At 41.1% G+C, this 12,317-nt stretch overlaps 1 pseudogene; it reads right to left on the bottom strand.

The window, feature by feature from the left end:
• Positions 1–6,464: 6,464 nt before the first annotated feature.
• On the bottom strand, positions 6,465–6,809 carry LOC132494193 (large ribosomal subunit protein eL42-like; annotated as a pseudogene).
• Between the last annotated feature and the right edge of the window lie 5,508 nt (positions 6,810–12,317).

Genomic DNA, 12,317 nt, shown 5'->3' with positions numbered 1-12,317 from the left:
CATTTATATACTTAATTCAGTTGCTTAATTTTAATTGGAACTACTGGACCTGTACTTAGATTTCATAAAATTTGCAGCTGAAAAAAATAGATCCACATACTTGAGTTTGCCAAGCATACTCAAAAGTTTTCCAATAACTGAATCAATTATCAGGTTAAAATTAAAATTTTCAGTTAATTAAAAACAAACAAAATTTAAAAGTCAGTTCCTTAGTTGCATTAGCCATATTTCAAGTGTTCAATAACCATATGTGGTTAGTGTATACTGTATTGGACAGCACAGCACAGTATTTCCAGGAAATATCATTTAATACATTTCAAGGTTTATAAAATGGGCATTAAACAAGAGTACACCTAGTGATGAGTGTTACTCTTCTTGCCCAAAACATCCCTGGCCTTAAAGACCCTAGCAACACATTTAAAATGGTGTTTCAGTTACCGTCAATCAAAGGCATCCTAACTGATAGTGCAGTTGTTCTGCACTATCAGTTACTATGATTGAATAATATGAGAGCTCAGTTTAGACTGGGATTTGGAAGAAGTGACATTTAGGTTGCCAAAAGAAAGACAAGTAAAATTTGGCTAAGTAAAGGCAATAGAGGATGTGTACCAGATAGAGGGGACAGCATGCTGGGGAAGAGCATTGTGAACTGGAAAGAAGGCCATAGCCCTGGAACGTATCACTGGATATGAATCGGAAAGAAGGCCATATCACTGGAACATTGGGGAGAGTAGCATGAGCTGAGGCTGAAGACATAAGAAGTAGTCAGATCATGTCCAGATTTATCCATGTAAAGCAAAATTGGTGCATTGCCTTGCTTCCAATGTAAGTGCAGACGTCACAGTTAGGAAAAATAAAACATTTGCACTCTGAGGTATACCGGAAAAAAAAAAAGGCAGTGTCACACTATCTATAAGTCTCCAAAGTGAATGAAACCTTCAGCATTTCCCACATGTTACTGACTTCCTAAAAAAACGATTCAATCACTAACTTTTGGGACTTCCTGGTGGCGCAGTGGTTAAGAATCCACCTGCCAATGCAGGGGACACAGGTTCGAGCCCTTGTCTGGGAAGGTTCCAGATGACTCGGAGCAACTAAGCCTGTGTGCCACAATTACTGAGCCTGCGCTCTAGAGCCTGTGAGCCACAACCACTGAAGCCCGCGCACCTAGAGCTCATGCTCCGCAATAAGAGGAGCCACTACAATGAGAAGCTCGCCCACGGCATGGAAGAGTAGCCCCTGCTCACTGCAACTAGAGAAAGTCCGTGAGCAGCAACGAAGACCCAACGCAGCCAAAAATAAATGAATGAATAAATAAATAAATTTTTAAAAGAGAATCGTTGACTTTTGCAATGCTGACTTTTGCAAGTCTAAAGATATGCAAAAATTTGGACAAATATGGCAATCATATGAAAGAATTGCTCTTTTTCAGTCATGAATCAGCTAACTATAAACCTTATAACCTTGGGTGGGGGAGGGGTGTCTGATGAACCAGTCCTTCTAAAGCTTTAACTCACTTGTAAACTTTTGCAAGCAGTTTTTCTAAGGAAACATTTTTTTCTAATGCTTTTGTCTCTGAGACTTCTTTTGACATAAGGTATGTTAAGGAGTTTGGATTTTATCTTCGGTGCAATGTAACTGAAAAGTTTGAAGTGATGTGTTGCAATATATGTATCAATGAATATGTATGTACAAAAGAGAGAATTGGTTTTGTGGTTTTAAAAGATTGTCCTGGCTACATTGTGGAGAATGGATTGGAGAGTATTCGAGAGGATGTGGACAGAATACTTAGGAAACTACTGAGTGACACATGATAAATAGCTAGGAATAGGTTTAAGGTGGTAGAAGTGGAGAGAGATATATATCTCCATTTCTCTCCACTTCCACTACCTGAAATATACATAAATCCTGAAATATATATATATGTATATATATATGTGTATATATGTATTTATATAGCGAATCACCAGGACTTGCTTAACTGGGTACAAGGGTCATTGAAAAAGTAGTGTCAGAAAGGACGTCCCGGTTTCCGGCATGGACGACTGGGTGAATGAAGTGTCGTTTTCCAAGATAGAAATGATTAGCGGAGGAGTACATTTGGGCAAGGGTAGATCACTGGTTGGGTTTCAGGTATGTTGCTTGCCCTGCCTCTGACATCTCTGAGACACATATCAGACAGGCAGTTGAATATACAGAGTTGGAGCCTAGTAGACAGGTCCTGAGCTGGAGAAATAAGTCCGAAAGCTGCTAGTATATAGATGAAATTTAAAATTATGGGGTAGGATGAAGTAAACTCAAGAAAGAATGTAGAATGACAAGAGAAGGGCCCAGGACAAAGCTCTGAGGAATTCTAGCATACAGCAGGCAGGTAGGGGAAGAGGTTCTGTAAGGGATCAAAAGACTAGAAGGAGAGAAAATCCTGTGGCAACAGTTGGGACTTAAACTGTAACTTGACACAGATAGCTACAGGCAGCTTTTTGTTTTTCCCTAACTGTAGCAGACATGGGTGAAATTAGATGTTTTTAAGCTGCAGATCTAGTTTTGGAGTGAGTACAGAGATTTTCCTTCAGCTGACATGATTGTGCAATGTCCGTTCACAAATGCTGTGCTCCATGTTGGGCCTGAGTGCACCAGATCAAGGTAAAGCAATTAGTGTACTTGGTCAGTGTGGGTTTTGTTGAGTACATATTCCAACTAGATTGCTAAGATTCTTCAGCTTTCTGTTGTTGATTCTGTGGTTGGTTGTAGTATTGGTAAATACATATATTTAGCCAGTCTGAAGAATGAGCTATTTTACATGTTGATCAAATATGCTAACTATTAAAATATTTGATCTTAACAAAGAATATTTGAGATCTTAAATTAGATATCTTTTAAATAGTGGGACACAAGGGCATATATTTTAAGTAGTTTATATACATTATTAAGAAAGAATAGGAATTGTATTTGTTTGCTAGGGTTGCCACAAGAAAGTACCACAGACTGGGTGACTGAAACAACAGAAATTTATTTTCTCATAATTCTGGAGGCTGAAAGTCCAAGATCAAGGTGTCAGCAGACTTGGTTTCTTCTGAGGATTCTTCTCTCCTTGGTTTGTATATGTTGTCTTCTCCCTCTGTCTTCACGTGGTCTTCCCTTGGGTGTGTCTATGTCCTAATTTCTAATTCTTATAAGGATGCAGTCATATTGGATTAAGACTCACCCTAATGACCTCATTTTAAATTAATTACCTCTTTTAAGATCTATCTCCAAATAAAGTCAAATTCTGAGGCACTGGGGGTCAGGATTACAACATCTGAATTTTGGGAGGACACAGTTCAGCCCTTAACAGAGCCTATCAATAGGATAAGTCTTTGCAGGTGAATTTTTAAATTGTGCTTTTTCTTGTCGTTTATTAAAATAAGGCTTGTTTCTGAAGTAGTAGGACATCTGATCATTAGTAAAACATTTTAGGCTTATAATTTGTCATATTTTTCTGGGCAGTTGTTTTATTATCTATGTCACAGTTTCTTCTAGATTTTTTTTTCCTTATCCCTTTCCCACCTCTAGGTTTTTAATAAACTTTCATCTTTAAAATATGAGCTTATTTTCAGGAATTTAAAACTATATAAAATGCTCCCTTAGGTAAGAACTGGGAAAGTAACGATTAACAGAACTAATTTGATTGTCAGTAAAAAAAAAAAAACTATGATAGAAATCTTAGTTCTGGCAAATTAGAATAACCAGAAAATCCTCCTGCTATAAACACCTAGATATGCTGAATTAAGAAACAACAAGAACAGCATAGCACAGCATGTCCTTGTAAACACATAACTGAGAGGTCTACTAATCTGAATAACAGAAATTGAAGCCTGTACTAAGACTACCCAGATAGTGGTGGGTACAAGTAGGATTCTGTTTTCTATTACTTCAGGGCTTTGAGTATTAATGCTCACACAGAGACAGAGTCAGAGGCTTTGGGTTCATGCTAGAAGCCTTAAAAGGCTATTCCCTACATAAAAGGGGGTAAGGGAAAAAATCCCTAAAGAAAAAATATCCCACCAATACAAGTAACAGTCTGGCCTCCGGATATAAAAGTTGCAGCTGGTGGGGTGCTTCCCTGGTGGCGCAGTGGTTGAGAATCTGCCTGCTAATGCAGGGGACACGGGTTCGAGCCCTGGGCTGGGAGGATCCCACATGCCGCGGAGCAACTAGGCCCGTGAGCCACAACTACTGAGCCTGCGCGTCTGGAGCCTGTGCTCCGCAACAAGAGAGGCCGCGATAGCAAGAGGCCCGCGCACTGCGATGAAGAGTGGCCCCCACTTGCCACAACTAGAGAAAGCCCTCGCACAGAAACGAAGACCCAACACAGCAAAAATAAATTAATTAATTTTTAAAAAAAGTTGCAGCTGGTGATGGGAGATGAGTCGGGTGGGAGAGGGGTGGGAGAACTTCCCTGGTGGTCAAGTGGTTAAAACTCCACGCTTCCAAGGGAGGGGACACAGGTTCGATCCCTGGTCGGGGGACTAGCATCCCACATGCCACCCTTCTCGGCCAAAAAAAAGAGAGAGAGAAGTTGCAACCATGGGTCTGTATATCAGGCATGTTGGGTGTTGGACATTTCCCACTTGGTCTGGGAATACCCAAGACAAGAAATTAGCACAGGAATTATCCCTAAGTGTGTGGTGTCTCTGACATGTTTGGGCAAGTTACTTAATACTTTTGATTGATTGGTCCTTACTTCCCCTAGTGGGAATTAAATAATGGTAACTAAGAGGTATTGAATGTTTACTTGTGTCAGCACTTTACCTGCCAAAACTCATTTAATCTTCAGAACAGCCCTATGACATGGGTACAGTAATCTGCCAATGGTGCGAGGCCATGGGGGGGTGGTCATATCTGTCTCCTGGGATCGTTATGGAAATAAGATGAGGTGTAAAGTGATAGGCCAATACTCATGTGACTTTACTTTGGAAACTGCAACCAACTCTCTATCCCTTGGAGTTTGCTCACTTCAGATAGGACACATACTCTCAAACACTTCACTTCCTCTCTTTCTTGTTGTCCCCAAAGGTAGGAAGCACAAGAGCCCTTCTTATTTTAAGGATTTTATTATTGATCCTTGTTGAAGGAAGGAAAGAAGATGGACTTTGAAGTGGCTTTGAAAGATGGGTAGGATTTGAGTAGGCAGAATGTGGGAAGCGTTTCAAGCAAAATCTTAATGGCAAGAATTACACTCTTTAAAGGCCAGTGACAAATGAATACATCCCAGCATTAAAACTTACCAATTCTTCGATATCCATCATGTGTCTGTTGACAAATATTCAATTAGCAATCAAGTTAAGAAGAAGAAAGAGAATTTTATTTAAGCCAAAATGAGGATTGTAACCCATGAGACAGACTCTCAGAAGCTCTGAGAACTGTTCCACCTGTTAGAAGTCAAAGGCACAGTCATATAGCAATACGTTTTCAAGACAAATACATCAAAATGATACACTGATATTTTACCTAAAGTTCACCAAAGATACATAGTCCAGATAAACATGTACAAAGTGAGCTGTTAAGTCACTATGACCACCTACAGAGTTGGGAAGAAATGTGAATCTTCTGAAAAGTTATGTTGCTAGCATCACAAGAAAGAAAATAAATTGATGTTTAGTGTCGAGTAGGCATTCCCGTCTTTGAGGAGCTCTGGTTAACGTGTAATGCAGATGCACACCGCACATTAGGGAGGGAGGGAGGAGGCCCAAACGGACAGAAAGAATTTTATGTTTAAATGTTCTCATCCTGTCTTAAAATATAAATTTTATTTTATCGCGTCCCATCTCCTCCAGGAAACCTTCCTTGTTAATATCATTCAAGAATCTGTTGCCTGTTCGTCTTATTGTCTCCAAAAATAGCTTGGCATTGAACTATATTCAGTTTGGAAGACAGTATATATCACAGTATACTTATTTATTTTTTTTTTTTACATTTTTAAAAATTGAAGTATAGTTGATTTACAATGTTGTGCTAATTTCTGCCGTACACCTAGAGGGGTGGGATAGGGAGGGTGGGAGGGAGGCGCAAGAGGGAGGGAATATGGGGATGTATGTGTACATATAGCTGATTCACTTTGTTCTACAGCAGAAGCTAACACAACATTGTAAAGCAATTATACTCCAATAAAGATGTAAAAAAAAATTTCTTCTGTACAGCAAAGTGATTCAGTTACACGTATATACACATTTTTTAAAATATTCTTTTCCATTATGGTTTATCACAGGGTATTGAATATAGTTCCCTGTGCTGCACAGTAGGACCTTGTTGCTTATCCATTCCATATATACTAGCTTACATCTGCTAACCCCAGCCTCCCACTCCATCCCTCCCCCGACCCCCTCCCCCTTGGCAACCACAAGTCTGTTCTCTAAGTCCGTATATCACAGTATATTTAAAATACCTATTTTTTTAAAGTAAACAATCTCAAATTTTTATTGTCTTCATAATAAAACAAAATAAACTGAGAACTGGGTCACTTGGCCCTTTCTTTTTTTATCTCCTCCCAGCACAAAGTGCTTATTACACCTCTTGATAGCCAACATTCTCTTAGATCTGCAGTTGGGCTCAACACATTCAAGCCTCAGCACAATCGTCTTTGTAGTTTCAGCCTTTTTCTGGAAAATCGACTTAGTCTGGCCACCATAGCCACTCTGCTTCCTGTCATAATGCCGCTTTCCCTAGGCATACAGAGAATCCTTGATCTTCTTATACTGTGTGACTTTGTGGGGTTGGTGCCTGCCGCACTTCTTGCAGAAAGTCCGGCCGGTTTTAGGAACGTTCACCATGTTTGCAAGACTGCTATCAGCACGGAAACAAGCTAAAATACCTTTTCTTTTTTTTAAGATTTAAAAAAAAAATATTTATTTTATTTATTATTATTTATTTTTGGCTGCGTTGGGACTTTGTTGCTTCACGCGGGCTTTCTCTAGATGTGGCGAACAGGGGTTACTCTTTGTTGTGGTGTGCAGGCTTCAGTAGTTGTGGCACGAGTGCTCAGTAGTTGTGACTCATGGGCTCTAGAGTGCAGGCTCAGTAGTTGTGGCACACGGGCTTAGTTGCTCTGTGGCATGTGGGATCTTCCTGGACCAGGGCTTGAACCTGTGTCCCCTGCATTGACAGGTGGATTCTTAACCACTGCACCACAAGGGAAGCCCTAAAATGCCTATTTAAAAAAATATATTTCTGGACCTCCCTGGTGGCGCAGTGGTTGAGAGTCCGCCTGCCGATGCAGGGGATACGGGTTCGTGCCCCGGTCTGGGAGGATCCCATATGCCGCGGAGCGGCTGGGCCCGTGAGCCATGGCCGCTGGGCCTGCGCATCCGGAGCCTGTGCTCCGCAACGGGAGAGGCCACAACAGTGAGAGGCCCGCATACCGCAAAAAAAAAAAAAAAAAAAAAAAAAAAATATATATATATATATATATATATATTTATTTATTTATTTGATTGTGCTGGGTCTCACTTGTGGCAGGCAGGCTCCTTAGTTGAGGCTCGCCTGCTCCTTAGTTGTGGCATGCATGGGGGATCTAGTTCCCTGACCAAAGATTGAACCTGGGCCCCCTACATTGGGAGCTCGGAGTCTTAACCACTGCACCACCAGGGAAGTCCCTAAAATACCTGTTTTGAATGCAGTCTTTTCTCCCCTCTGACTTTCCTCAAGGCCAAAATATTTTTCGAATGTTCCCCTCTCACAGTGTAAGGAGCCTAGAATTCTCAATACATAAATAGATTTTGAATTGCTTGATAAAAGCCACAGTTGGGAGCACAGCAAAGGATATTGCTTCCCAAAGCAAACATACACAAGGAATTTGCATACTATTGCTTTGTGTAGATGAAGCCTTCTGCTTGAGTGTTTAAATAAATATTTTGAAGATATTATCAGAACTTTGAAAAGTGAAGATTGTTCTTCTCATTCATCCCTAAAAATCATGAGAACCATTTCAAATTCAAGGAAAGATGGATTATTTTGACTGAGTTATCTTAGATTTTGTATATTAAAAGATGTCTGTTTATAAAATGAGTTTAGAACAGTTTAAAAATACTTTTACCTGATTCTTTGTCCAGATTTATGTATGTGATAAACATACCACTATATTCTGGGACTTGTTAGGGCAGAGAAAAAATTAATGTGCACTCCAGTGAGAATTCTTTTTACTTACCCTCAGGGTGACCTTCTGCCTAAAGAAGTATGTTATAACAACTTAAGAAATTCTCTTCCAGCTACACTACCGACTTACCCCCTCTGTGAGTGTGGGAAATCAACTCAACTGTGTAGTTTATGATTGGTCAAGTTAGTGGTTTACACAGTGTAACCAAAGTAAGCCAATTTATCGGTGCTTTTTGGCTGAGGGCATGCCAAGGCCCGGTCATACTGACATATCAATATTTACCCCAGAGTGTAGATGACTCCTGCTGGTGAAGCCTGTTTACAAAGCCTGTTTACATGTATATGTAATTTTAAAAGGCATTTGGATCAACATTTCAGCACTATTCTTATTTTAAAATAATTTTATATTATGGTGGGATAAAGGGAAAACTTTTCAAGTTTTGGAAAGATTTCCCATTCTTCTGTTTCAGAGACAGGACTGCTGCTTACAGCAGTGCTTTTCAAACTCTTTAGTGTAACAAGCATCACCTGGAGAGCTAGTTAAAACTCAGATTTCTGGGTCCCAATCCCAGTTTCTGATTCAGTAGGTGTGGGGTGAGATGGAGAATTTGCATTTCTAATGAGTTCCTGGTGATGCTGGTGTTCTTGGTCCAGGGACCACACTTTGAGAACCGCTGCTGAGAAACCCTGGGCTTAGAGAATCCTAGAGTTGGACCTCCGAATACTTACATTACATCAGACACTGTGCAAATCACTTTACATCCATTATATCTAATCCAGATGACAACCTTACAAGTTAGGGACGATTACTCCTATTTTATAGATCAAGGAACTGAGGCTCACAATTAAGCTAATTAACGATTAAGTTAATTAAGTTATCCAAGGTCACACAGCTTGTAAGTGGCAGAGCCAGAATTTGAACTAGGGTTTTCCTGTCTCCAGGTGCGTGTTACTTCTCTGTTAAAATATGCTTTTTTATCTGGGTTAAAGTTCTTCTAGTCCCAGTTTCTTCCTCACATGGGAATAATTTCTCTAACATCCCTGATTTGCATTTCTTTAAGTATACATGAGTTAGAGCATCTTTCTGCATGTTTATCATCCTTTGAATTTGCTTTTCTATGATCTCTTTCTATCCTTTGTATACTTTTCTGTTGGGCTTTTAAATATATATATATATATATATATATATTCATTTATATCAGTTCTATTTAAGTTAAGGAAAAGAGCTCTTCGACAAATATGTTTTAAATTTGTTTTCCCTGTTTTGGAACATAGCCTTTCATTTAAGTTTCAGTTTTTGTTGTTGTTTTCCTTTTTTTCATACTAAAGTTACATTGCTACCTAGACAAGTTGACTACCTTTTCCCTTTCTAGCTTCTGGATTTCATAGCCTTCTCAGAAAATCCTCTTTCTTAGATTAGTATTTAGTTAACCCCCTTTTTAAAGATATTTTATGATTTATTTTTTACAGTTCATATTTGATCTATCTGGAATTGACTTGGGTGTAAGGAGTGAGATAAGAACCCAGCTTTGTTCTTATCTCAGTAGGTACTGACTAGTTGTGCTACCACTACTTACTTTTATTTTATTTACTAACCTCTTTTCCCCAATGATTTGAAATCTCACCTTTCCACCTTTACAGTAAATTCGCTTGTGCGTTAGAGTCTATTTCTTATTTTTCTTTGGTTTCATTAATTTCTTCTCATATCAAACTGCTTTATTAATTGAAGTTTCAAAATATGTTTTGATATCAGATAGAACTAGAAGTGGACATGTTTTGGATGGGTGACATTTAGGCTGACATTTGAAGAATAAGAAGTAACCAGTTTCATGGAGACAAAGGTAGGAGCATTCGAGGTAGAGGGAGCTGCATATCCAAAGGTTTGGAGGCAGAAAATAGCTTGGCTTATTTGCAGAAGCTAAAAAAAAAGACCAGTGTGGTGAGCACAGCAAACACAGGAGAGAAGGACACAAGATGGAGTTGGAAAAATAGGCCAGATTTTGTAGGGACAGCTTGGTTTTGTCCTAACTACAAATGGAAGCAATTAATGGATTTGAAGTGGGAAAGTGACATGCTCCAACTTCTCGGTGTATAACATTGTCACTCTGGCTGTTATGTGGAGATGGGCAGGAGGAGAACAAAAGTTGCAGTGAGGAAGAGTTGCTTCCTCCTCATCCAAGTAGCTTCTCCTTGTTATATTTTATCCCAGCATCTTCTTTATTCCTTTTTGGGACAGTTTCTTTCTTATTCCTTTTTGTGTCCTTAGTGCCAGCATGGAGTCTAGCAAACAGCCTGCAATAAACATTTGAATCATGAATGAATGAAAAAGTAAGTTCTTTCAATTCTCACCCTGGCCCTGGGGAATGAGAGTTTTAAATCCCTTAGAGCTTTAAAAAGATTAATTAAGCATCTGAGAAGCGATGGGTAGGTTAAAATATTGGTGAGCTATGTTCCAGCGGCCAGACCAAAGGGGGACTCTGAAAGAGTTGGGGAAGAGAGTCCCGTAGTCCCGGGGTGCTGGTGAACTCCAGGGCTGTGTAAGCAAAACCCCAGTAGAGGGCAGTAGAGGGCTGCACAGGACTGGTTCCGCCCGATTGGCCAGGGCCCGAGCGAGGGCAGGGAAAGGGACAGGGACGGGGAAGGGGAGGGGGAGGGGCTGGACAGCAGTCCAGGCAGCTAGAACCCGCACCAGACTAGGGCTTGGGGAGAAGGTGAGCTTCTGGTCTCTCGTCGGAGTCTAAAGTGCGCTGATGGAGAGCATGAGGCCACCTTTCTGTGTTTAGATCGTGCTGCTTCTTCGCTTGCAGAGTATAATGAAGCTGTTTTACTGTGGGCCCCTTGCTGCTGGGAAAGGCAGTCTCCTGGAACAGTGATGGGAGGAGGGGGAGAGGAGGGGGTGGGGAGGAAGGGCCCTGAGGTGAAATGGTGAGCACAGATGGGAGTTTTGGCCTTGGCTGCAAGGGAACAGGTTTCTTGGAGACTGTTCTGCAAAGCAGGGAGTGAGACGGTGTCCCTCAGTCACAGCCAGGAGCTGGGAAGACTCAAAGGCAGACAGCGCTTTGCGGAAAACAGGAGGTAATTATTGGCTCCAAAATGTACGTTGTAAGAAACAACTTTGAATGTTTCTTATGCTCTCTGAATTGATTTCCTTTCTGTTCGTTTTTGTTAGTATAGTTGTTTTCAAAATTTCCAACCTCTCATCTGTGCTTAGGGGAAAAGGATTCTGTACACACATTGGCCAGAGGGTTAAAAGGGGAGCACAGTGCCCCCTAGTGGCCATAAAGGTGGTAGCCGCAGAGATCAGAGTGAAAGGCCCCAAACAGAAGCGACACTTAATTTGGACACTTGTTCTTCTCAGCACACACACACATTTCACATACACACATATACACACAATCACATAGCATACGTACGGTTTTTAAATTTTTCCAGTTTTATTGAGATATGATTGACATCCAGCCCTGTATAAGTTTAAGGTGCACAGCGTAATGATTTGACCTGTGTACATTGCAAAATGATTACCAAGCACACCTACACTTATATACACACATCTCACACACATTCTCACACAGACACATCACATACACATAGCACACTCATACTTTACACACACTGGCATATCACACATACAGGATGACACACACCCACACGGATAAAGGGTTTTGTAGCAGATAAAATGGTTGCCCCGGGCTTCCCTGGTGGCGCAGTGGTTGAGAGTCCGCCTGCCGATGCAGGGGACACGGGTTCGTGCCCCTATCCCGGAAGATCCCACATGCCGCGGAGCGGCTGGGCCCGCGAGCCATGGCCGCGGAGCCTGTGTGTCCGGAGCCTGTGCTCCGCAACGGGAGAGGCCACAGCAGTGAGAGGCCCGCGTACAGCAAAAAAAAAAAAAAAAAAAAAAATGGTTGCCCCACCAGTAGCTATCCCACCGTGTATAACTACAATGTGGTTTAAGTCAAGGATCAAGTCAACTTTGGGTTTTGGGGTAGGTTCCAACTGACCTAAGTCTTCAACATAATACCAACCCCCTTGGCATAGGAGTGGGCATGTGAACACATCGATCCATTAGCTGTGAATGAGGAAGCATGTCGCCCTCGAAGCTTCCAGGAGCCATCCTGCTACCCCCAGAGGCCAATTTGGAAAGAGCTGATGGGGGTGAGAGGGGGAGGGGAGAGACTCAGGCAAAC

Source organism: Mesoplodon densirostris, chromosome 7, assembly GCF_025265405.1.
Source record: "Mesoplodon densirostris isolate mMesDen1 chromosome 7, mMesDen1 primary haplotype, whole genome shotgun sequence".
Taxonomy (NCBI): domain Eukaryota; kingdom Metazoa; phylum Chordata; class Mammalia; order Artiodactyla; family Ziphiidae; genus Mesoplodon; species Mesoplodon densirostris.
Note: the sequence above shows the minus strand (reverse complement) of the source record. Positions and strands in the feature narration are given on the sequence as shown.